We start from the raw sequence: 26,660 nt of genomic DNA, 5'->3' as shown, positions 1-26,660 counted from the left end.
AACAGAAATTTGTTAAACAGGGAAGTTAACATAGAATAAACCAATCCAATTAATTGTAACAAAAAATCAAAAGTTTTAAACACCATAAAAGTATAATCCCATTCATCCCAAAAACCATTTACAAGGTTTAAAATAAAATCCCTTATTAAGTACCCAACTGCAACCTTTGTACAATACTTGCACTAGTATTCCTTTTTCCTTACACCTTAATAGATTTAGGTAACTGTGCTTCAACTCCTAGACTGGAACTTCTAATAGCTGATTTCTGGAATTATAGAACATTATACGCAGTACATGTCTTTCGACCCTTGATGTTGTGTTGATCTGTGGAACCAATCTGAAGCCCATTTACCCTACACTATTCCATTTTCATCCATATGTTTATCCAATGACCATTTAAATGCCCTTAAAGTTGGGTGTCTACTACTGTTGCAGACAGTGCATTCCACACCCTTGCTACCTCTGACATCTGTCCTATATCTATCACCCCTCAATTTAAAGATATGTTCTCTCGTGCTAGCCATCACTATCTGAGGAAAACAAAACTCTCACTGTCCACCCTGTCTAACCCTCTGATTATCTTACATGTCTCAAATAAATCACCTCTCAACCTTATTCTCTCTAATGAAAACAGCCTCAAATCCTTTAGCCTTTTCTCATAAGACCTTCCCTTCATACCAGGCAGCATCCTAGTAACTGTCCTCTGAACCCTTTCCAAAGCTTCCACATCCTTCCTATAATGTGGTGACCAGAACTGTATGCAATACTCCACCTGGAGCCGCACCAGAATTTTGTACAGCTGCAGCATGACCTTGTGGCTCCAAAACTTAATCCCTCTACCAGTACACACCGTATGCTGTCTTAACAACCCTATCGACCTGGAGGTCAACTTTCAGGGATCTGTGTACAATGACACCGAGATTTCTCTGCACATCTACACGACCAAGAAACTTACCAGTAGCCCAGTACCCTTTATTCCTGTTGCTCCTTCCAAAGTGAATCACCTCACACTTTTCCACAATAAACTCCATTTCCCACCTCTCAGCCCAGCTCTGCAGCTTATCTATGTCCCTTTGTAACCTGCAACATCCTTCAGCACTATTCACATCTCCATTGACCTTATTGTCATCTGCAAATTTACTAACCCATCCTTATATGCCCTCATCTAGGCCATTTATAAAAATGACAAACAACAATGGACCCAAAACAGATCCTTGTGGTACACCACTTGTAACTGAACTCTAGGATGAACATTTCCCATCAACCACCATCCTCTGTCGTCTTTCTGCTAGCCAATTTCTGATCCAAACTGCTAAATCACCCACAATTCCATGCCTCCAGAGTTTCTGCAATAGCCTACCATGGGGAGCGTTATCAAATGCCTTACTGAAATCCATATACACCACAGCAACCGCTTTACCCTCATCTATCTGTTTGGTCACCTTCCTAAAGAACTCAATAAGATTTATGAGCTATGACCTACCCTTCACAAAACCGAGTTGACGATCCCTAATTGACTTTTCCTCTCTAGATGATTATAAATCCTATCTCTTTAATTGAGCCCAATTGTGCCATCCCCTGCAGTTTCCTTCTTCATCCTGTGCGACCTAAATCTTGCCTAATTACATCATAATTGCCTTTCCCCCAGCAATGACTCTTATGTTATATACATATCCCTTTCCATCGCTAAAGTAAACATAACCAAATTGTGGTCACTATCACCAAAGTGCTCACCTACCTCCAAATCTAACACCTGGCCTGGTTCATTACCCAGTACCAAATCTAATATGGCCTCACCCCTGTTGGCTTGTCTGCGTACTGTGTTAGGTCATCATATGCCTGAACTTATCCCAACATTTCTAGTCTGGGACCATCATGAACGTCTTTACTCTGATGTAATCTAGTTTCATTATATACCTTTCCTCTTGAGTGAACTGCTTTATACTTGCATTTCCATGCAAGGTCTTCATAGAACTGCCACAAAGTAAAACTGGACAAAAGTTTCTCTCTCTAAGCTATGGGTATTTCCCCAGGCTTGAAAAAGTATAAAAAATTCTATAAGTCCTTAAAGCACAATGGTCAACCTAACCAAATGGTAAAACAACATAAGGTAAACAAGAACACTTTAGGCTGACTTAAATACTTTTTCAAACTGTTTTACAGTAAATCACCATGGCTACACAATAATTACTAACATTCAAGCACAAAGAAATTTTTGTTATTAACCCCAAATTCAAAACCAAAATATATTACCGATATAAGACACAATTTATATCACAGTAGAGAGAAAACATTTGTTTGGGAAAAGACTTTTGTGACGTATAAGCAACAGCATAGCCCAAGTGGAACAAATGGTCTGTTTTCATGCTGTGAGTTCTATATAACTTACTGTTGCCTGTGATGATTCCAGCCGATGTTAATACTGGGCAAGTTACCCCCCAGATTGGAATCTGGTTTACTAAATCCTAACTTTTATTAATCAAAAGAACAGACTCAAGAGAGTTACAAGTGTACTTTAAAAAGAAATCAAAAGCTAGACAAAATATTGGAATGATTTCGTTACAAACGTCAGAAAAGTATTCACGGTCATTTTATCCTTTAAACCCCAGCAAAGTTCTTAAAAACACCCAAAACCTCAAGTAAAGAGTTACCAACATTTCTATGCTAAGGTTCCTTACTCAGACTCAGGATGCAACAGCTGCAATCTCTTTCCTTTCAACAAATTTCTGTGCAGCCACGAAATGGTTTTTCCTCACTCTCCGCGAGACACACAAAACAAGCTGCAAGCTCAGTACACTGTAACTTGAACTTCAGAGCAAACCTATAAGTTCCCTAAACTGTTTTCAAGTCCTTCACTCCCTGGGGCACAAACAGTTGGATTGGCAGACTTTATGAATTATTCTGTATGTCTGTGCCACTGGACACCTGCTGCTCGGCAGTTTTATTTCAATCTTTTTAAATGCAATGAACTGTAAAACCTCATCTCCACTTCGAGTGGTAAAACTTCATTAAAATGCATATAAACAACAAGACCTCAACTTTATGATACCACTCACAAATCAACTGTACAAATGAATTTTTAAAAAGCACACCTCTTTCCCCAACCTCTCCCTTTCATGCATAAAATACAAAATTAAAGGTTAGACTGAAAAGTTACACATTCTATACAAGTAAGTCTCCTTTTATAAAGGCAGGCTTAGGATGAAGCTGCAAGAGGTAAATGTGACAAATGTGTTCTTGAAGCACAACAGCATCTGACCAAGCCCAGTATATCATGGTGTAAGGGTTGACAGACTGGATTTGTTGCAAAAATGATTGATCTTGAGGACATAAACATAAGGTCATAGATTTAAAATTATTGGTTAAAGATCCATCAAGAAAATCATTCTCACTTAGTTGTGCAAACCTGAATGCTCCATCTGTCACGGTAGTGAAAGCTGAATCAATAATTTTAGATTAAAAAATGGGTTGCGTGAGTTGCTCTTGGGAGGGTCGGTGTGGACTTGTTGGGCCGAAGGGCCTGTTTCCATACTGTAGGGAATCTAATCTAGTAAACAGTTGGACAGGTATATAAACACTAGACTCCCAGACTCTAAGCAACAACTACCTAACTATCCTACTCTCATTTCCAGCATGTGGCCCATAGCCTTGTATACCTTGACATCACAAGTGCATATCAAGATACTTAAATGTTATGAGGTTTTCTGCCTCTATCATCGTCCCTTAAACTTAGAGTCGTAGAGAGGAAAACAGACCCTTCAGGCCAACCAGATAACCCAAACTAATCTAGATTAGATTACCTACAATGTGGAAACAGGCCCTTCGGCCCAACAAGTCCACACCAACCCTCCGAAGAGCAACCCCAGATCCATTCCCCTACACCTAACACAATGAGCAACTTAGCATGCCCAATTCACCTAACCTGCATATTTTTGGACTGCGGGAGGAAATCCACGCAGACACAGGGGGAATGTGCAAACTCCACACAGACAATTGCCTGATGCAGGAAGCGAACCCGGGTCTCTGGTGCTGTGTGGCAGCAGTGCTAACCACTGTGCCACCGTACTTTTCTAGTTATGGACAAACAGCAGGAATATGGGACTAATATGACTGCTATTTGAAAATGTCAGGAATAGTCCTATTCTGTGTTGTAAGTTATTCTTCTGATGTCTAGTGTTTGTTCTCCTTCATGATTTTTTCAAATAAAGCTTAACTTTTGTTCCACTTAACTTAATTCAGGAGCTTACTTGCATTGTTTGTTGATCTGTTTCAATGTTTGCAATGAAACTAAATACTTGTAAGTTGACAGTGTCTTTCGGTTTTGCAACCCTATCCTGCTAAGCCAGGTATTCATGTTTCAGTGCCACTACATCATCATCAGTTTTGCTGCCACAGTAGTTACTGGGTAGAATTAAAAATTGTGCAATGTTTGGTCCATTGTGCCGGTACTGATTCTTTAAAAGACCAATTGGTTCCACTTGTCTGCCTTCTTTCTGTAGCTTAATTTTTGCTTTTCAGTTTCCTTTAGAAAGTTATCTTTTACTATTCTTTCAGATCTGCATTCCAGATCACAACACTTCACTGCGTACTTTTGTGTCCTTTATGCCCCCCTGGATATTTTGCCAATCAAATTGGTTCTCTAGTTACTGATCCTCCTGTCACTGACAAAAATTTCTCACTGCTTACTGTACCAAAACCTTTCTTTCATTTAAGCAAGAGCTGATGCTGGAGATCAGAGCTGAAAATGCATTGCTGGAAAGCATAGCAGGCGGATGCATCATCCAAGGAGCAGGAGAATCGATGTTTCGGGCATGAGCCCTTCTTCCTCATGCCCGAAATGTTGATTCTCCTGCTCCTTGGATGCTGCCTGACCTGCTGCGCTTTTCCAGCAATGCATTTTCAGCTCTGGTCTCCAGCATCTGCAGTCCTCACTTTCTCCTTTCATTTAAGCAACTCTATTAAATCTCCTCTTAATCTTCTCCACTGTAAGGAAAGCAATTGCAGTTTCTGAAATCCTGTAACTGAAATTCTGATTTGATTTGATATCTTTCTTTGACTAAACAGCATATGAAAAGTTATTGCATTTGATAAATGGTATCCCAGATTTTACATTCTCAATATTCCCACATCCCAACAATGAGAGATCGTCTGTCCAATTACCTGCCCTCACCTGTCAGGCTCAATCTGCCTGACTATCCACCCCCTTCTCACCTATCCACGTTTACCATGAGGGCCACTGTACCCAATTATACCTGCCATAGTTCAGATGAATTACAGATAAAAAAAACTAAAGACAAAAATCACAAATACAGGAAATAATGAGAAAAACAATAAAACAAGCTGTCAACCACACAAAATTGAGCTGACTGTAAGACAATTAACATTGATGTTATTTTTACTTTAATTTCATAGAATGATACTGTATAGAGTTAAAGTCCATCAGCGATAAAGCTTGTTCTGCTGCTTTGAATGAGCTCACTCCCCTTACTTGTACTTCATAATCCTGTAGGTTTTCAGTTTCAAGTTTTAATTTAGTTCTCATTTATGTAGTATCTACTTCCATGATTCTTGCAGATTAGAACAGTTTACCGAGTAAAATGTATTTTGAATCATCCAGAAAGAGCTTTAATTTATTGAAATCTTTTTGTAGCGAATATATTTTTGTTTAAAGTGTGTACTGATGACTGTTAGGGTTGCCCAAGCTACACAAAATGGCTGACAACTGCCCTGACAAGTTCTGCAGAACATGGTAGACAGTAGTTAGGGTGTGGGAAAATACATACTTAATGTAGTGTTTTGAAGTAGAACCATAGCAGTTCTGTAATAAATTAGATAAAATGTGCAGCTAAAATTGCTTACGTGGATAAGGACATTTCATATTGATTAAGTGATTCAAGAGAAACAACTCATTAATTTGTTACAATATTAAGAGTAGGTTTTAGTAAGGTCCTTCAGATAATCATAGACTTGGAGTCCGAAGCAGTAATAGATCCATTTATAAACCGAAAACCATCAAAATCATTAGAGGAAAAGATTCAAAGTAGTTTCAGGTGGTAGAACTGGGCCCCTTATCGTGACGTGGAGGACAGTGCCTATCAGGCATTGGAATGTAGGCTGAATGAATACATTTGAGATGCAACTTGTTAGTTAGAATTCTCACATGAGGTGTAACCACATGGCCTTAAAGAACTTATGAAAAACCAACATTATTTTATAGTCCCTGTAGTGGGAAAATTTTAAAAGTTCCTGATCTAATTCATTGGCAGCTAAACACAGTGCAGCTGGCATGACTAAAAATACAGGGGGAGGGGATGTATGCTATGGTGTCAGAAAAGGACAGGAAAATGTTTAAAAAAAGAGATAATCTACTTGTATTAGGGTAGAGTGCATTTGACACAGCCCTGAGTGGAGTGTCTCAAGTGCCTTTCCCTGCATGATACCGGTGATCGCTTGAATAAGCTGCCATGTGCCCAAACTCTGCTGTCTCCTGAAATTTATTCCCATTTGGATCACTCCTACAATGACTTTGCTAGATGATTTGGAGGATCTACTGAGCCTGACAGATGACAGAGCTGTATTATCATACAGATGTTAACAGGTGTGCTTTTGTCCTAGTTTTCTCTTCTGACAAATCCCTCCAGGTTCATAATGTGGAGTAAGTAAACTACTCCCAAGCTATTGTCATAACACTAGAAAGGGTATCTAGTTTGAGAAGCTTTGTCGCATTCCTCCATATGTTATAACAGGGACTACTCTGTTTTTTAAAAATAGACAAGGTTGTTAATTGAGGTATTGTGCCATCAGCTAAATTAATATACTGAGTAGAAATGCACATTTAGTGATACAGTCAGTTCAGTATATGGATCTAGTAGGAGTAACTTAGGTCTTTCACATTACTTTCATATTAAAGGCATTATTTGATTTTTTAAAAGATACTGTAAGCAGCAAAAGGAAAAAAAAATGTCTTCTTTCACAGCTAAATCCTTGAATTATTTACACAAATAAACAATTACAGGTCGTTCTGCTATAACATGCATTTTGTTCGTGCAAATTGGCTACAGCGCAATTGACAAATTGTGAACATTGATTGGGGAAGGTGAACTTTCTACTGAATGGGTATAGCAATTTTCTATTAGCGATCTTCTACAGCAGGATTTTTGTAGCGTGAGGTTGCAGAGGACACAACTGTCACATTATAGCAGTACAACCTATAGAACAAAGCTAATGATTGATTTAATAATTCAAGCAATCTCAAAGTCCTATGTTTAACACTTATCAAAAAACAATCAAAACAAACCTGTATCAGTGTTCAGGAAATATTTTGAGGTGAATCTACAGTACTTATGAAATCAGCAAAGTGACAGGTGGACATAGACTTGGGTGTTGATAGAAACTTTCAGAGTCTTACCAAAGCATTTAGGGAATGGCATGGGAATTTATGGGGAGTTCTCACACTGTGAACCTGTTCTGCCATTCAGTGAGATCATATGCGTTCCACCACCTATCTCCATATGCTAAATCCTTTGCTCCAGATCTCTGAATACTTTTGGATAACAGAATGATCAATCTCCTTTTTAAAATTAACAATTGATCAAACATTCAATTGCTGTTTGTAGAAGGAAGTTCCAAATTTTTTTCCATCCTGTGTATCTGAGAATGTTTCTTAATTTCACTGCTGAAAGTCTAGCTCTAATGTTTAGACTGATCCCTTGTCTTCAACGACTTAACCAGCACAAATACTTTCACATCATCCACTAAACCTTAATATCTTGAAAATCTTGATCAAATCATCCTTTAATTTTTTTAAGTTTTGGATAATAACACCTTGGTTTATTTAATCTCTTTTCATACTTCTCCAGGGGAGATGATAGCCTAGTGGTATTATCACTGGACTATTAATCCAGAGACCCATGTAATGTTCTGGGCTCCTGAGTTCAAATCCCACCATGGCAGATAGGGGAGTTTAAATTCAATTTAAAAATCTGAAATTAAGACTCTAATGTCCTTTTAGAGAAGGAAATCCACCACAGTCACCTGATCTGTGACTCCAGACCCACAGCAATGTGGCTGACTCTCAACTGCCCTCTGGGCAATTAGGGATGGGCAATAAATGTTGGCCTGGCCACCAATGCTCTCATCCGGTGAATTAATAAAGAAAAATGTGGAGTCTTAGAGTCAAAATTAAATACTGGTAAATCCAAATTGTACTCCTACAAGGCCAGCACATTTTTTCATAAGGTATGGTGCCCAGATTTGCTCTTAGTTTTCCAGTTGTGCTTGAACCAGGGTTTTGTATAGCTATACCATATGTTACAATTGAGGTTATATGTGGATTGTTGGAATTGTAACTTTAAATTTAAGGTAAGTGAAGGTGATTGTATAACCTGTTCTGCAATTTGTGTGACGTGCGTTCTAGGTGACTTCATTGTCAAAGATCAAAGAAAAGGTTAGAAAGTTTTGCTGACGGAAAGGTGCAAGGCATTTATGTTATGGCAGTAGTCTCTGCATTCACAATGCGTAGACTGGTTTTGGTGGAAGGTGTTTTTCTGCCTGGAGATGCATGACCAGTGAAGTTCTGCAGGGGTCTGCTCTGGGACTTCTGCTATTTGTGACATTTATAAATTATTTGGATGAAAATGTAATAAGTTTGCAGAAGACACAAAGATTGGTGGAGTCATGGATACTATAGAAGGTTGTCAAAGGATATAATGGGTTATAGATCAGTTGCAGATATGGGCAGAGAAATGGCAAATAACGTTGAATCCAATCAAGTGTGACGTGCTACACTTTGGGAGATCAAACGTTAAGGAAAAGTATGTAGTTAATGGCAGGACCTTGATCAGCATTGATGCACAGAGGGCTCGTGGGATTGAAATCCACGCCTCCCTGGAAGTGGCCACACAAGTGACAGGATGGTAAAGGAGCTGTATGACATGCTTGTCTTTATTGATCTGAACAGCTCCAATACAGTACTAGGAACCTGTGCATAGGGTATAGCAAGTGTGGGTTTATTGGTCGGGGTATTGAGTACAAGAGTCAGGATGTCATGTTGCAGCTTTATCAGACTTTGATTAAGCTACACTTAGAGTATAATTTAGAAAAATGTGAGGTGCTGCATTTTGGAAAGGCAGATCAGAGCAGGACTTATACACTTAAATGGTAAGGTCTTGGCGAGTGTTGCTGAACAGAGACTTTGGAGTACAGATTCACAGTTCCTTGAAAATGGAGTCGCAGGTAAATAGGATAGTGAAGAAGGCATTTGGTATGCTTTCCTTTTTTGGACAGAGCATAGAGTATAGGAGTTGGGAGGTCATGCTGTTGAGGTACAGGACATTGGTTAGGCCACTTTTGGAATATTGCATGCAATTCCAATCTCCCTCCGATTGTGAAACTTGAAAGGATTCAGAAAAGATTTTACAAGGATGTTGCCAGGGTTGGAGGAATTGATCTATAGGGAGAGACTGAACAGTCTGGAGCTGTTTTTCGTAAAGCATCAGAGGCTGAGGGGTGACATTATAGAGATTTATAAAATGATGTGGGGCATGGATATGGCAAATAGACAAGGTATTCTCCCTGAGGTGAGGGAGTCCAGAACTAGAGGGCATCGGTTTAGGGTGAGAGGGGAAAAATTAAAAGGGACCTACGGGGCAACTTTTTCACAGAGAGTGTGGTGCACGTATAAAATGAATTGCCAGAGGAAGTGGTGGAGGCTGGTACAATTGCAACATTTAAAAGGCATCTGAATGGGTATATGTATAGGAAGGGTTTAAAGGGATATGGACCAAGTGCTGGCAAATGGGACTAGATTAGGTTAGGATATCTGGTTCACATGGACGAGTTGGACCGAAGAGTCTGTTTCTGTGCTGTACATCTCTATGACTCCAATTCTGGTAACCACATTACAGGAAGGCTGTGGAGGCTTTGGAGAGGGTACCGAAGAGATTTACCAGAATGCTGCCTAGATTAGAGAGTATAAACTATAAGGAGAGGCTAGAAAAACTAGGATTATTTTCTCCTGGAGTGGCCAAAGCTGGGGAGAGACTTGATAGAAGTCTATAAAACTATACGATGCATTGATAGAGTTGACAGTCAGAATCATTTTCCCAGAGTTGAAATGTCTAAAACTAGGGAGCATGCATTTAACATGACAGGGGAAAGTTCAGAGGAGATGTGAGGGGAAGTTTTTTAAATAGAGCGTGGTAGATGTCTGGAACACACTGACAGGGATGAACAAAGTTAAAAATCACACAACACCAGGTTATAGTCGAACAGGTTTATTTAGAAGCACACTAGCTTTCGGAGCGCTGCTCCTTCTTCAGATGATAGTGGAGGGCTCAATCCCAAAACACAGAATTCATAGCAAAAATTTACAGTGTGATGTAACTGAAATTATGCATTGAAAAATATCTTGATTGTCTGTTGATTCTTTTTATCACTTCGAATACCATAATAGTTTCACTTCTTTCATGTATAAATCACAAGACCCTTTTTTTAAAAAATGTTGCATTTTTAGGTTAGCTTTTACAATGAGTGTTAGCTAGACAATATGTTGAAGGTGTTAGCCCCCTGTGTTCTCTGTCTATGCCATGATGTTTAGATTGATTCTAATCTGAAGAGTGAGATAACAGAGTTTTACACGAATTCATGCAGTTTTTGAGCTCAGACTTTTACATCAATACACTCAGTTTTTTGAGCAAAGTACAATGTAACTCTGCAGTACAAATTCACCCCACAAAGTATATGTGTGCATGTGGATCTTTTTCTGTGTATTTGTGTCTGTCTGAGTTGGAGGTTGTGAGTGTGAGAGAAAGTATATATTTGTGTGTAGTGAGTGTAGAGTGTCTTAAGTCTGTGAGGGGGTGCATGTGTGAATGTGGGAGTGTGTGTGCGTGTCTGGGGTGGGGGGTTGTGAGTGTCTGTGAAAGAGAGTATATATGTGTGTGCATGAGTGTAGAGTGGCCTAAGTCTCTGAGAGGATACCTGTGTGGGAGTGTGTATGTCTGTAAGAGTGTGCGTGCCTGTGTACATGTGTGTCCGTGTATACGTGTGTATAGGAGTGCCTGTGTATGTGTGTAGGAGTGTCTGTCTGTGTGTGTGTGTGTATAGTGCAATGGTGGTCACCTGTAATCACCTGACATGAACCCATATGGGTTCGGTACCCATAGGGAGGGCCTCAACCGGGACCTTGGGTTCATGTCACATTACAGGTGACCACCATTGCACTACACACACATACAGGCACTCCTATACAGTCACACATACACAAGGACACACATGTACACAACACAAACACACCCTTACAGACACACACACACACACTCACAAATACCCTTACAGACAGACACACTCCCACACTCACACAGGCATCCTCTCAGAGACTTAGACCACTCTACACTCATGCACATGCATATACACTCTGTCTCACAGACACTCACAACCCTCACCCCAGACATGCACGCACATTCCCAACACTCTCACATGCACCCCTCACAGACGTAAGACACTCTACACTCACTACACCAACATACACGCTCTCTCACACTCACAACCCCCAACCCAGACAGACACACACACACAAACAGACAAAGACCCACTTGCACACATATATTTTTTGGGGTGAATTTGTACTTGCAGAGTTGCATTGTACTTTGCTCAAAAACTGCATGAATTCATGTAAAACTCTGAACTGAAAAACTGCATGAATTCATGTAAAACTGTGTTATCTCACTTTTCAGATTAGAATCAATCTAAAAATCATGGCATAGACAGAGAATATAGGGGGCCAACACCTTCAACATATTGTCTAGCTAACACTCATTGTTACAGCTAATCTGAAAATACAACTTTTTTTTTAAAAAGGGTTTTGTGATTTACACATGAAAGAAGTGAAACTATCATGGTATTCGAACAGATGAAAGACGCAACAGACAATCAAGATATTTTTCAATGTATAATTTCAGTTACATCAACTGGAAATTTTTGCTATAAATTCTGTGCCTCCACTACCATCTGAAGAATGAGTGGCGCTCCGATAGCTAGTGTGCTTCCAATTAAACTGTTGGACTATAACCTGGTGTTGTGTGATTTTTAACTTTGTACACCCCAGTCTAACACCGGCATCTCCAAATGCTGACAGGGATGGTGGTGCAGGCAGATATGAGAGGGCTTCTAAGGGGCTTTTAGATAAGCGCATGAATATGCAAGGCATGGAGGGATATGGGAACAAGAGTAGGCAAAAGGTGGCATGGTGGCTCAGTGGTTAGCACTGATGCCTCACAGCACCAGGGTCCCAGGTTCAATTCCAGCCTTGGACGACTGTCTGTGAGGAGTTTGTACATTCTCCCTGTGTCTGCGTGGGTTTCCTCCCACAGTCCAAAGATGTGCAGGTTAGGTGAATTGGCCATGTTAAATTGCCCATAGTGCTAAGTGCACTAGTCAGAGGAAAATGGCCCTGGGTGGGTTACTCTTTGGAGGGTCAATGTAGTCTGGTTGAGCAGAAGGGCCTGTTTCCACGCTGTAGGGAATCTAATCTAATCAACTGCCACTATATTTTAGAAAACAAGGAGACAAAACTCAAGTGAATATACATCAGTTGCCTTAACATCTGTTGTTAGAAAATGTTAGAATACATTATAAAGAATATAATAGCAGAGCATTTAGAAATACATAAAATGATCAAGCAGAGTCAGCATAGCTTGACAAATATACTAGAATTCTTTGAAGAAGTAATAAGGAGGATAGATAATGGGAAAGCAGTGGTTGTGACATATTTGGGCTTTCAGAAGGCATTGCTAAGGTACCATATATTAGGCTACTTGATAAGATATGGTGTTGGAGGTAGTGTATGCATATGGATAGAAGATTGGCTAACTAACAGAAGACCAAGAGTTGGGATAACGGGCTGGAGGGCCACAGGGATGAGTGCTGGTGCCACAATTCGTTACAATAAACATTAACGTCTTGGATGAGGAAAGTGAATGTATCACAGCCAATTTTGCGGATGGCACAATGAAGGACTGGAAAGCAAATGGTGAGGATGACACAGTCTGCAGAGGAATATAGACAGATTAAACAAATGGGCAAAAACTTGACAGATGGACTATAATGTGGGAAGATTTGAGAATATGCACTTTGGCAGGATAGGTTAAAAGGGTAGCTGAAAAAGCATAATCAATCGTGGCATAGATTATAAAAGTAGTGAGTCATGTGGAACTGTACAGTACTTTGGTTGGTCCATAGCTGGAGTATTGTGTTGCAGTTCTCATCACACCAGGGTCCTGGCTTCGATTCCTGCCTGTCTGTGTAGAGATTGCACATTCTCCCTGTGTCTGCGTGGGTTTCCTCCGGGTGCTCCGGTTTCCTCCCACAATCCAAAGATGTGCAGATCAGGTGAATTGGCCATGCTAAATTGCCCACAGTGTTAGTCAGGGGTAAATATAGGGTAGGGGAACGGGTTTGGGTGGGTTTCTCTTCGGAGGAGCAGTGTGAACCTGTAGGGCCAAAGGGCCTGTTTCCACACTGTAAAGAATCTAATCTTAACAGCAAGGAGGTACTGCTGCAATTGTACAAGATAATAGTGAGACTGCACCTGGAGTATTGTGTGCAGTTCTGGTGTCCTTGCTTGAGGAAGGATATATTGACTTTGGAGGCCATGCAGAGGAGGTTCAGCAGGTTGATTTCGGAGATGAGGGGTGTACCCTCTGAGGAGAGGTTAAGCCACCTGGGACTGTACTCCTGGAGTTTAGAAGAATGAGAGAGGATATAATAGAAACATATAAAATTATGAAAGGGATAGATAAGATAGAGGCAGGAAAATTATTTCCGCTGGTGAGTGAGACTAGGACTAGGGGACATGGCCTCAAAATTAGGGGGAGTAGATTTAGGACAGGTATGAGGAGGAACTGCTTTTCCCAGAGAGTATTGAATCTATGGAATTCTTTACCCAAGGAAGAGGTAGAGGCAGCTTCATTAAATATATTCAAGACACAGTTTGATGGGTTTTTACATGGTATGGGAATAATGCAGGTAAGGAGGAGCTCAGCCATAATCTGAATGAATGTTGGAGCAGGCTCAGCGGGCCAAATGGCCTACTCCTGCTTCTATTGTATTCTTTCATTATGAAAATGACATTCCTTCGATAGCTGCTTTCTATCAACCCTCACATTTGTCAGGGTTAAATCCCACTTTCTCATCTGACTAATCCGTTTACATTTTCCTGTAACTTAACATCTTCCTCCCCCCTCAACAATCTAACCAGTCTTTGTGTCATCCGCAAGCTTACTTCTTATCCCTCCTCCCTCCCACATTCTAATTTACGTAATTTGTGAATATTACAAAGAGTAAGTGACCCAGGACTGATCCTTGTTACCACCAATGCACACTGGGCTGCAGTCACACTGTCTTCTACCCCCACCCTCTGTCTTCTGTAAACCATCTTTGGATCCAACTTGCTAAGTTTTAACCGTGGCCACCTTCTTTATCAATGTAGAACCATGTCAAAAACTGAATCCATACAAACCATGTCAACTGCCCTATCCTCGTCCAAACACTTGGTCACCTCATCGAAAAGTTCCACTAGAATTGTTAGACATGCTATCCCTCTAACAAAGCCATACTGACTATCCCTGGTCAAACCTTGTCTCTCTAAATGGAAGTCATGATTTGGAGGGGCCGATTATTTAGAAGGTTTATTTAGAAGCACTAGCTTTCGAAGCACTGCTTCTTCATAAGATAGTTGTCCTAATGAAGGAGCAGTGCTCCCAAAGCTAGTGCTTCCAAATCAACCTGTTGGACTATAACCTCGCATTGAGTGATTTTTAATCTCTAAGTGGAGATTAATTTTCTCCTTCACTGAAGTGTAAAGTAATTCATTCGGTGGGAAGAACAAGGGGAGGTAATATGAAAAAAAGATGCAATTTTGAAACAGATAGAGGAATAGAGCAACGTGTGCCTAAATTATTGAAAGTAGCAAGGAAGATTGAGGAAGTGGCTGGAAAGACACACTGGATACTGGGCTTTTTCATTAGGGGTGTAGAGTATAAAAATTAGTTATTAGATTAGATTACTTACAGTGTGGAAACAGGCCCTTTGACCCGCCGAAGCACAACCCACCCAGACCTATTCCCCTACATTTACCCCTGTCCCTAACACTATGGGCAATTTAGCATGGCCAATTCACTGTGGGAGGAAACCAGAGCACCCGGAGGAAACCCACACAGACACGGGAAGAATGTGCAAACTCCACATAGTCAGTCACCTGAGGCGGGAATTGAACCCAGGTCTCTGGCGCTGTGAGGCAGCAGTCCTAACCACAGTGCCACCATGCCAACCAGTCATGATTAACCTAGTTTGGCCCCAACAAGTGTATTATGTTTAATTCTTGGCACTAGGCTTTGGAGAAGGTGCAGAAAAGATTTGCAAGAATGTTCCAGGAATTTGAATATAATAGACATTTGGATAAATTGGATGAACTGAAGCTTGAGCAGAGATTTCATAAAGATGTTCAAAACCGTATATAGAGAGAATTGCAAATCTCTCTCTCTCATATATATATAGTTTTCTTACTTTCCTTTTTTAAGGACAGTTTTTAAGAGGTTCCTCAACTCAATACTTAGACTACTTTTGCCAACACTTTTTAAAAAAAACTGTGACCTCTATTCCAAGACTTAGGTCTAAACTGGATTTTCTCCAAACTGAAGCTTGGTATAAAAGATTCTCCATTGGTCTACGACTCATAATGAAGCCTGGTGAAAGTGTTTACTAACCTGAATTGTTAATATATAAGGAAATTAGTTCCGCCAGCTTAGTGACTACAACACCACATCAACATTAATTGCACATCTGATGGAGTTGTGGGGCTTGATTACCAATGCATTTCTCCTATCACACGCATAACATAGTTAGTTTTGTGTAGGAATCCCTCAGTAGAAGAAACCCAGCAAATTTGTTTATGGCCAGGATATTAATCAGCTAATTCAAGACAAGATCAGAGGCTGGAATTTGTGATTCACCTTGAGTAATTTATAATCCTTTGCTCTAGTATGGGACGTAGATGTACCAACTTGGTGCAATAAGATTGAGATTGTATCACAAAGGTATATCGATTACTCCAGGCTGGAATCTCATTCTTCATTGTGTGCCCAACATAGAGGGAAATGGTTGTGGTTTAATTGTAGGAAGTGTGGCCGTCTTAATATGATTCCATTCCAAAACAGTCTGTGACAATCATTACCAAAACTACTTCCTTCCTCGTTTCATGTCAGTGCCTTTATATGATGGAAAACACATTTAAACAGAAACTCCTCTCTGAATCCCAACCACAAAAGCCTCTCAATATGATAGTTGTCATGATAACAATTATGCAAATCTTTTCTGCACCATCTCCAATTTAATAATATCCTTCCTACAGCAAGGTGACTGTAATTGTATACAATTCCATAAATCCTCTTAGAGCTTGTGACTATTAACAAAAATGACAGAATTGCAGGACAGATTAATTAATGCAAGTGATTGATAAATATTTTTCCTTTTATGTGAAAACAACTTTATTATGCTCAAAATTTCGAACAATTGGAATAATCCAGAGGTCCACACCGTAGAATGTATTTATTCTTGTAATACAATGTTCTTGAAATGTGTGCAATTTCCAGAAATCATCTAGCAATGAAGACCACTTCAGAAATGATCAACTGTTCAGTAGTACTTGCAGGATTCATTTTCAAGTGAACAATTTGTTTCTGATTTTTGAAGTGTTAAATTGTGCATTGATGTTACTGCTGGTTATGGGCTGGTGCTTTGTTAGTGATTGCAGAAGAAATTGGGGAGCACAATTTAAAAAGGTGATGGTGGATAGGCAATGGAAAACATTAAAAGAGCACATTGATGAACTGCAACAACTATTCACATTCCTGTCTGTTACTAAAACAGGAAATGTGGCCTGACTATGGCTAACAGGGGAAATAGACAATAGATGCAGGAGTAGGCCATTCTGCCCTTCGAGCTTGCATCACGATTCATTATGATCATGGCTGATCATCCTCAATCAGTATCCTGTTCCTGCCTTATCTCCATAACCCTTGATTCCACTAACATTAGGGATAATATTAGATCCAAGGAAGACTCATACCCAAGAGCAAAAAAAAAGCAGCAAACCTGAGGATTGGGAACAGTTGAGAATTCAGCAAAAGAGGACAAAGGGATTGATTAAGGGTGGGAATATAGATTACACGACTACATTTGCAGTGAACACACAAACTGATTATAAAAGCTTCTGTAGGTACGTGAAAAGAAGAAGATTAATGAAAATAAACATGATCAGAAAAGGGAAGTTATAATGGGTAACAAAGAGATGGCAGACCAATTAGGTACATACTTTGAAACAAAAATAGAAATTGCTGGAGAAACTCAGCAGATCTGGCAGCAAATTCGACAGAAAGTGGAGTTAACATGTCAGGTCCAGTGATCCTTCTTCAGAACTCAGAAAGTTCTGCTTTCTCTCCACACCTCTGCTGAGATTTTCCAGCAACATCTGTTTTTGTTTCAAATTTCTGGAATCCGTGGCTCTTTGTTTTATTTTAGATACAGTCTTTGGTTGTCTTCACAAAGGAAGACTCAAATAACTTCCCAGAAATGTTGGGGACTACAAGGTGTAGCGTGAAGGAGGAACTGAAGGAAATCAGAAATAGTTAGGAAATGGTGCTTGAGAAATTGAAGTGGTTAAAAGCCAATAAATCCCCAACAATCTACATCCCAGAATACTAAAGGAAGGGGCCCTAATTGTGGATGTGTTGATGTGGATTGTGGATGTCTTCATAGTCATCTTTCAAAGTTCGATATACTGTGGAACAGTTCTTATGGATTGAAGGGTACTTAATGTAACCTGTCTGTTTAAAAATGGAGGTATGAGAAAATGGGGAGTTATAGACTGGTTAGTCTGACATCGGTGTTAGTGAAAATGCTAGAGTTTATTATAAAGCAGAACACTTGGAAAACGGTGACAGGTTTGGATAGAGTCAACATGGATTTATGAAAGAGAAATCATGCTTGACAAATCTACTGGAGCTTTTCAATGATCTAATTAGTAGAGTTGATGAGGGAAGCATGTTTTTGTGACTTACTTGGATTTTCAGAAGACTTTCAATAAAGTCCCACATAAAGATTAGTATGTGAGGTTAATAGAATCAGAGTTAGTGTACTGACATGGATAAAGAACTGGCCAGTTTACAAGAAACAAAGGATAGGAATAAATGAGTCTTTTTCCAAGTGATAGGCAATGGCTAGTGATTTACAACACTGATCAGTGCTTGGATCCCAGCTATTCACAATATATGTTCATGATTTAGATGAGGGAATTAAAGGTAATATCTCCAAGTTTGATAACAACACGAACCAAGGCGGGAGGTGAGCTGTGAGAAGGATGCGGAGATGCTTCAGTATGATTTGAACAAGTTGAGTGTGTGGAGAAATGCATGGGAGATGAAATGTAATGTGGATAAATGTGAGGTTATCTATTTTGGTAGCAAAAATTGAAAGTCAGATTATTTCCTGAATGGCGATAAATTGGGAAAGGTGAGAATTCTAGGAAATTTCTAGGAAAGATAGATTGATGGGTGTAAGTAGTGCAACAAGACCTGAATGTCCTAGTACATCAGTAATTAAAGGTAATTGTGGAAGTGCAGCAAGTGGTGAAGAAGACAAATGATAAGTTGACTTTCACAGCAAGACAATTTGAGTACAGGAGCAAGGATGTCATGCAACAATTGCAAGGGACTTGTTAGAACATATTTGGAGTATTTGTGCGAAATTGTGGTTTCCCTATCTGAGGAATGTTTCTCTGGCTATACAGAGAGTACAACAAATCTTACCAGACAGATTCCGGGATGGCAGGACTGATGTACGGAGAGAAACTAGATCTGTTCGGACTGTATTCAGTAGAGTCAAAAAGAATGAGGAGAAGGATGTCATAGAAACATCTTAAATTCTACCAAAACTAGACAAGGTAAACACTGCAAGGAGTTTCTTGATGACTGGGAAATTCAGGACAAAGGTTACAGTTTTGGCTATTTATAGAACCATAGAATCCCTACAGTGTGGAAACAGTCCATTCAGCCCATCAAGTTCATACCAGCCTTCAAATTTTTACAGATTACTGCACGGTTTTTCTGTGTTGCTGGTTTTAAATTAAGCAGAAGGGTTTACCCCGTCTCGTAACACTCCCCCTCCGTTACCTGCCCTGCTTTATTTGCCGACAGTAGGTCAACTTTTGCACCTTCTCTTGTACGTACATCTACATGCTGAATCAGAAAATTTCCTTGTACACACTTAACAAATTACTCTCCATCTAAGCCCTTAACACTATGGCAGTCCCAGTCCATGTTTGGCAAGTTAAAGTCCCCTAAAATAACCACCCTATTAATCTTAAAGATAACTGAGATCTCCTTACAAATTTGTTTTTCAATTTCCTGTTGGTTATTGAATGGGCTACAATACAATCCCAATAAGGTGATCATCCCGTTCTTATTTCTCAGTTCCACCCAAATAACTTCCTTGGATGTATTCTCAAGAATATCTTCCCTAAGTACAGCTATAATCTATCCCTTATCAAAAACGCCTTCCCCCCCCCAACTCCTCTCTTCCCCCCTTTTGATCCTTCCTATAGCGTTTGTATCCTGGAACATTAAGCTTCCAGTCCTATCTATCTCTGAGCCACATCCCTGTAATTGCTATGATGTAAGTCCCATGTTCCTAGCCATGCCCTGAGTTCATCAACCTTCCCTGTTAGGTCTCTTTTAACTCATCAGCCCTACCTTGTTCTGTGCTTTGTTCCTGCCTGCCCTGGCTGTTTGACTCACTCCTTTTCCCAACTGTACCAATCTCAGATTGAACTCTTTCCTCACTATTTTCCTCCTCCCCCCCCCCCCCCCCCCCCGCCACATAACAAGTTTAAATCTCCCCGAGCAGCTGTAGCAAATCTCCCTGCCGGTATATTAGTCCCCTTGCAATTCAGGTGCAATCTGTCCTTCTGCTCAACTGGTATGTTGTCAGGCAACCTGTCCTAGATCTTTAGATGTATTCGTGGCGGATGCAATGCCGTATTAATTAAGTTTGTTAAGACCACTTTATCTGTACTAAAAGTTGTCTAAATTGGCTGAATTCAGAAGTAATGGGAATATACATTTTCATGAGGTCAACTGATTTATTTTGTCTGTTCAGAATAAAGACTGAAGTGCAACTTTAGCTTTGTTGGAAGTAAATTTGCAATACAGTTGAAATCCTCTTCATCTTTGTTTGGGTTGCACCTTATAGTCTGTGCTTCAGGAGGATTGCATGGAGCAGGTAGATTAAAGCGTGTTTTGTAAAATAATAGGAAATTATCTTGATGCTACTTAGTTTCTTTGTGTGCAAAATAGCTTTGTTTCCTTTATATCACAGTTCAGATTTTACAGACTGCATTTCGGCTCGTTTGATGCTGAACTGTGGTGTTTGAATGGTGAAGTTCACTTGCATGTGTTTAAGTTATGCTGCATCTTCCAACAAAACTTTGAGAGAGAGTACAACCCAGACATCCTCCCAAGCCATTGTCTCACTATTGTGGTAATTGCAATGTGAAGTGTAAATTTAAAAGTTGAAAAAAGAAATTGTAAACTCAACAATTTGTTATTTTCTCTTCATGCTGTTTGCTATTGTGGTGGAAAGGTCAGAGTCAATGTCAGAAGATGAGAAAAGAAGGTATGTATTACACTTTTTTTCTCTTTTAACTTAATGCAACGTAAGGTTATCTAACAGGAATAATTGTTGCATTATTTATATTGCAAACTTTGGTGTAATTTTCAAGGTAATGATTACAGGAGATAATAGGTCAGTGATTCTTTGCATGTTCAGTTTTCAAATACCAATATAAACTTACCATGGACCTCTTGCATAGCATTTTCAACCATTTATCAATTTATATGTTTGGATTGCTATGTTCAAGAGGGTCTCTCTTCCCTTTCCCCAACCCACAGCCTCTTCAGCTGAATGTAAGTCCCTGTTCTGATCTGCACAAGTAGTCTCTCTGCTCCAATGCAACACATTGAATCGACTGTTGTCAGCACAGTTTAGGTTAGGATGTGGGCAATACCTTTAATGTCAAGAGACAAAATGCACTCTGTGGATTTTGGCTGCAGGTTCTCACTTTATTCTCTCATCCTACTCACTGGAATAATCTTCTAGAGGCATACCAAAACTAAAATGATAACGACTCCTGCCTGAAACTAGAGTGAATCTTCAATGTAAACATAATTTATAATGAATTAATTTTAATATTCCATTGGTCAGCTTGACAGAATACTAAACAACAAAATGTTACTGATGTCTGTTGTTTTGTGGAAAGTAAAAATATGTGGTAGTATGGCATGGATAGAAGGTTGACTGGTTAACCAGTCAGTTAACCTCTGGTTAGCAGAGGAGGCATAAAGTTATTTTGCATGTTTGCAAGATGTAACAAATGGTGTGCCACAATTGATGTAAATTACTCAGATGAAGACAGGGAAGATATGATGACTTAAATTTGCTGATGTCATAAAATAGAAAAGATAATAAGTTTTGAAGGGACCAAAAGGAGGCTACAGAAAGACAGATTCAATGAGTGGACAAACATCTAGCAAATCTGAAATTGCCTATTTCGGCAAGAAGAATAAAAAAGCAAGCAGATTATCTAAATGGTAAGAGGTTATAGAACTCTTAAGATGCAGAGAGACCTAGGTATCCAAGTGCATGAATCATAAAAGGTTAATATGCAGGCATAATGCATAAAACTAATAGAATGTTATAATTTATTACGAGGACAATTTTAACACGAAAGTACAGGGTTATGCTTTATTTCTGGGTCAATGTTGAGACTGCATCTGAAGTACTGTGTGCAGTATTGAGTCACAGAGGCATAGTACACTCCTTAGTTAAGGAAAGATGCCATGCTATTGCCAAATATAATAAAATAAAAGACTGCAAATGTTGGAAATCTGAAACAAACACTCCGGTCTGGCAGCATCTGTGGAGAGAGAAGCAGAATTAATGTTTCAAGTCCAATGATCCTTCTTCAGAAGTGGATTGCCGAATAGGAAAAGTTGAAGACGGTAGGCTTGTATCCTGTGGGGTTTCTAAGAGCAAGAGGTGACCTGATTGAAACATACAAAATCCTGAGGGGTATTAACAGGGAAGTTATGGAGTGGATGTTTCCTCTTGTAGAACAATTCTAACGAGAGACCAGTGTTAATAATCAGGGATCGTCCATTTTTCAAAACAGATAAGGAGCGAAATTTATCCTTCCAGAGAGTCATAAGTCTCTGAAACACTCTGACCAAAAAGGTCAGGGAAACAGAGTACTTGAATTTTTTTTAAAGCAGATGTGGATAGATTCTTGTGAAGCAAGGGGATGAAAGGTGGAACTGTGGATTTGAGATTACCATCAGATCAGCCATGTTCTTACTGAATGGCAAAAGAGACTTGAGTGGCTTACTCCTGCTCCTTGTTTATATGTAAATTGCAAAAAGCAGAAGGTGTTAAAGGTGCTATATAAATGCAAGCTAATATTGTTAACTTGAAGTATTTATTGTTGATGAGTCAGAAATAGTTGAACTGTTGCATTAAATGATTGCCTTTGTAGTGTGACTTGTAATGGTGAGTTTTCTTTCTCTGCGCAGAGGCCTCACAGTTTTTGCTTGTTTAGCAGTTATTCATAATGGTTAGTCACCAGTAGAACAGCTGTCTTTCTGAAAATCCTCTCCACCTCTGAGAAACATTGCACAGGAATAAGGAGTGGTTCTTAATGGAGGAGGGTCTTGTAGCCTGGGTAGGGTAGGTGAAAGGAACAAACTATACGATTAAAATGTGAAGCTTGAATGCATGAAACCTTTGCTACCAAAGTGGTAGTCACCTTGTCTGCAATTTTCTTGACATGCTGTACCACTTGGTAGGCTTGCTGCTGGGAGTGTATATTTGTAACGTATCCTGTTAGGGTTATATATCCCAGTGTGTGTCTAAAATTATGGATAGCAGTTGTACTGAAGTGTGAGCATAAACTTAGGTTTTGGCAAGATAAATTTTCTTCAGCTTTTTACAAATAATAATAATTCTTTTTTTTTCAATAATTAAGGAATTATGGAGGTGTCTACGTTGGCTTGCCTGCAGATACTGCCACCAAGGTTCCCAGTCACACAGCTACAACTGGCAAAGGTATTAAAGGCCTTTTAATGTGTACTTCCAATTAGTCAAAATATTTACAAATATGATTGGCAGTGTTAGCTGACACCCACAGCTGTGGTCCACCGCAATGTAGTTAATCTGTAAATGTACACATGCAGTAATTGCAGACAAACATGTTCTCACGTGGAATTTACACATGACGTCATACAGAAAGAGTTCACAGCACATGCAGAGAGAAGTGTGCACACTTTTAAAATGGGGGTCAACAGTTGGAACGGGAATCTGAGGGGACAGGGAGTTGAGAGAGTGAGGGCACAGGACCAGGGATTCTCTCTCTCCTGCTCCGCACTCCCTTATCTCTCTGGCTATCTCCCCCCTCCCACTGTCTCAGCACCCTCTAGCTCTCTCTCCTTCCCACCTTACACAGCCACCCAGTCATCTCCCTCCCTCACACTCTCCCTCTTCCTTCCTGCAGTCTCTCACCCTCCCTCCAGCTCTCTCACTTCCACCTCTCATCATCCCTACTCTCTCAAAACCATCCCACTTACTCAATCCCTCCTCCCTCCCACCCTCTCAACCTCCCCGTGTTCTCAACCCCCCGTCTGCTCTCAGCCCCCTTTTGCTCTCTCAAACCCTCTCCCATGCTCCCAACCTCTCCACCTCTCCCTCTGCTTCCTGCTTCCCCTGCCCACTTTGTCTCTTCTTCTGCTGTCTCCTCCTCGCACGCTCCACCTTCTTCCCCCTCTCCCCTGTCTCACTCTCTCCCCATGTGCTCTCTGTCTTCTCCCACTCTCTCCCCATGTGCTCTCTGCCTTCTCCCACTCTCTCCCCATGTGCTCTCTGCCTTCTCCCACTCTCCACCTTATTCCCCCTCTCCCCTGTCTCACTGTCTTCCTATATGCTCTACCCCTCGCACTCTCCCACTACCTTCCTCTTTCCAATCTCTACTCTCTTCCCTTCCCCCATCCATTCTCCACACCATCCCACACTCTCCCTATATCCACACACTCCCCCTCCCACTCTCTCCCGTCTGCCATTCATTTCACCTTCCAGTTCCCTCTGCTCTCTCACTCTCCTCAGCCCCCACATCATGTCATGAATGGTACTGGGCAATTGAATAGCTCATTAGAGAAGGAAGCTTCGAAGACATCCTCAATGATGGAAGAGCCCAGCATGTCAGTTCAAAAATAAGACTGGACCAGAAGTGCCAAACGAATGATCCATCTCGGTCCCCTCCAGTGGTCTTCAACATCACAGATGGCAGTCTTCAGCTAATTCAATTCATTCCACGTGATAACAAGAAACTGGATAGTGCAAAACAGTGGACCCTGACAACATTCCAGCAATAGCAGACTAGCCAAGGTCTTCCAATACACTTACAAGACTGACATCTACCTGGTCTAATCGAAAAATCAGCCATGTATGTCCCATACACAAAAAAACAGAACAAATCCAACTCGGCCAATTACCATACCATCATTTGGAAAGTGATGGATGGTATCATCAACAGTTCTATCAAGCAGCATCTGCTCAGCAATAACCTGCACTTTGAGACCCAGTTTGGGTTCCTGACATCATTGCAGCTTTAGTTCAAACATGAACAAAAGAGCTGAATTCCAGAAGTGAGGTGAGAGTGACAACCATTGATATAAAGGCCACATTCATAGTGTGTGGCATCAAGGAGCCCTTGCAAATCTAGAATCAATGGGTATCAGAGGACAGATTCTCTGCTAGTTGGAGTCATACCTAGCACACAGGAGGATGGTTGGGATTGATCAAGGTCAGTCATCTCAGCTCCAGGATATGTCTGCAGGACTTCCTTTGGGTGGTATTCAAGGCCCAATCATCTTCAACTGCTTATCAATGACCTTCCCTCCAACAAAAGGTCAGATGTGGGGTTGTTTGCTGATAATTGCACAATGTTCAACTCCATTCACAACTCAGATACTAAAGTAGTCCATGTTCAAATGCAATTAGATCTGGACAATATCCAGATTTAGGCTGACAAATGGCAAGTAACATTTGCACAAGAAATGCCAAAGCAATGACCATCTCCAATAAGAGATAACCAACCACTGTGTCTTGACATTTAGTGGTGCTACACATCCAAAAGCACCCACTCTTTCCTCCACTGATGCTCAGTAGCAGCAGTATGTTCTGTCTACAAGATGCACTGCAGAAATTTATCAACGATCCTTAGCCAGCACCTTCTAAATCAATGGCTGCTTCCATCCAGAAAGACGAGGCCAGCAGATACATGGGAACATAACTACCTGCAAGTTCCCCTCCAAGCTACTCACTGTCCTGATGTGGAAATACATCACTGTTTCTTCAGTATTGCTGGGTCAAAATCCTGGCATTCCCTCCCAAACAGCATTGTGGCTCAACCTACAGCACATTGACTACAGCAGTTTAAGAAGGCAACTCACCAATATCTTCTCAAGGGCAATTAGGGACGGGCAATAAATACTGGCCTGCCAGTAATGCCCGTGTCCCAAGACTGAATAATAAGAAAAACTCTCTCCACCTCTTCTCTCCCACCCCCACTCTCTGCATCTTCCGCTTTCTCATCCCCTCCGACACACTCTCTGCTTGTGTTGTTTCCACCCCGCAGTTCCCTCTGTTCTCCTGCTCCCTGCCCTCCCCCCCCCCTTCTTACCCCTACTGTCTCCTCTTATCCCTCTGACTCTTCCCCCCTCACACACTCCCCTCTAAGTCTTTCTTACCTATGCTTTTCCTCCCTTCCACCCTCCCTTACTTACACGCTCTCTCCCCGTCACTCTAACCCCACTAGTGCTCTCCCCTCCCCTGCCACACTCTCCCCTTACATTTTCTAACTATTTAACCATCAACATATACTTCAAAAAGCAAATACAAGCCATAAGAACAGAAAATGTTGGAAATATTCACCACCATTGCAGAAAAAAACAAAGTTGATATTTCAGGTGTGAACTTGCACATATTCCCAATTCCTCCGCCTCCGCCGTATCTGCTCCCAGGAGAATCAGTTCCACCACAGAACACACCAGATGGCCTCCTTCTTTAGAGACCGCAATTTCCCTTCCCACATGGTTAAAGATGCCCTCCAACACATCTCGTCCAAATCCCACACCTCCGCCCTCAGACCCCACCCCTCCAACCGTAACAAGGACAGAACGCTCCTGGTGCTCACCTTCCACCCTACCAACCTTTGCATAACCAAATCATCTGCCGACATTTCCGCCACTTCCAAACAGACCCCACCACCAGGGATATATTTCCCTCCTCAACCCTTTCTGCCTTCCGCAAAGACCGTTCCCTCCGTGACTACCTGGTCAGGTCCACACACCCCTACAACCCACTCTCTCATCCTGGCACCTTCCCCTGCCACTGCAGAAACTGTAAAACCTGCGCCCACACCTTGTCCCTCACCTCTATCCAAGGCCCTAAAGGAGCCTTCCACATCCATCAAAGTCTTACCTGCACATCCACTAATATCA

General features: G+C 40.8%; 1 long non-coding RNA gene across 1 annotated transcript in view; it reads left to right on the top strand.

Moving 5' to 3' along the window:
* The window catches only part of LOC132826962 (uncharacterized), a 55,673-nt gene extending 34,942 nt beyond the window's left edge, over positions 1-20,731 (top strand). The window contains exon 3 of the long non-coding RNA XR_009645943.1: positions 20,695-20,731. This is a non-coding gene — a long non-coding RNA (uncharacterized LOC132826962). The remainder of the gene's footprint in view (positions 1-20,694) is intronic.
* The last annotated feature ends 5,929 nt before the right edge of the window (positions 20,732-26,660 follow it).

This window comes from Hemiscyllium ocellatum, chromosome 23, assembly GCF_020745735.1.
Source record: "Hemiscyllium ocellatum isolate sHemOce1 chromosome 23, sHemOce1.pat.X.cur, whole genome shotgun sequence".
NCBI lineage: Eukaryota > Metazoa > Chordata > Chondrichthyes > Orectolobiformes > Hemiscylliidae > Hemiscyllium > Hemiscyllium ocellatum.
The sequence above is the reverse complement of the archived record's forward strand: the minus strand, read 5'-3'. Positions and strand labels throughout refer to the sequence as shown.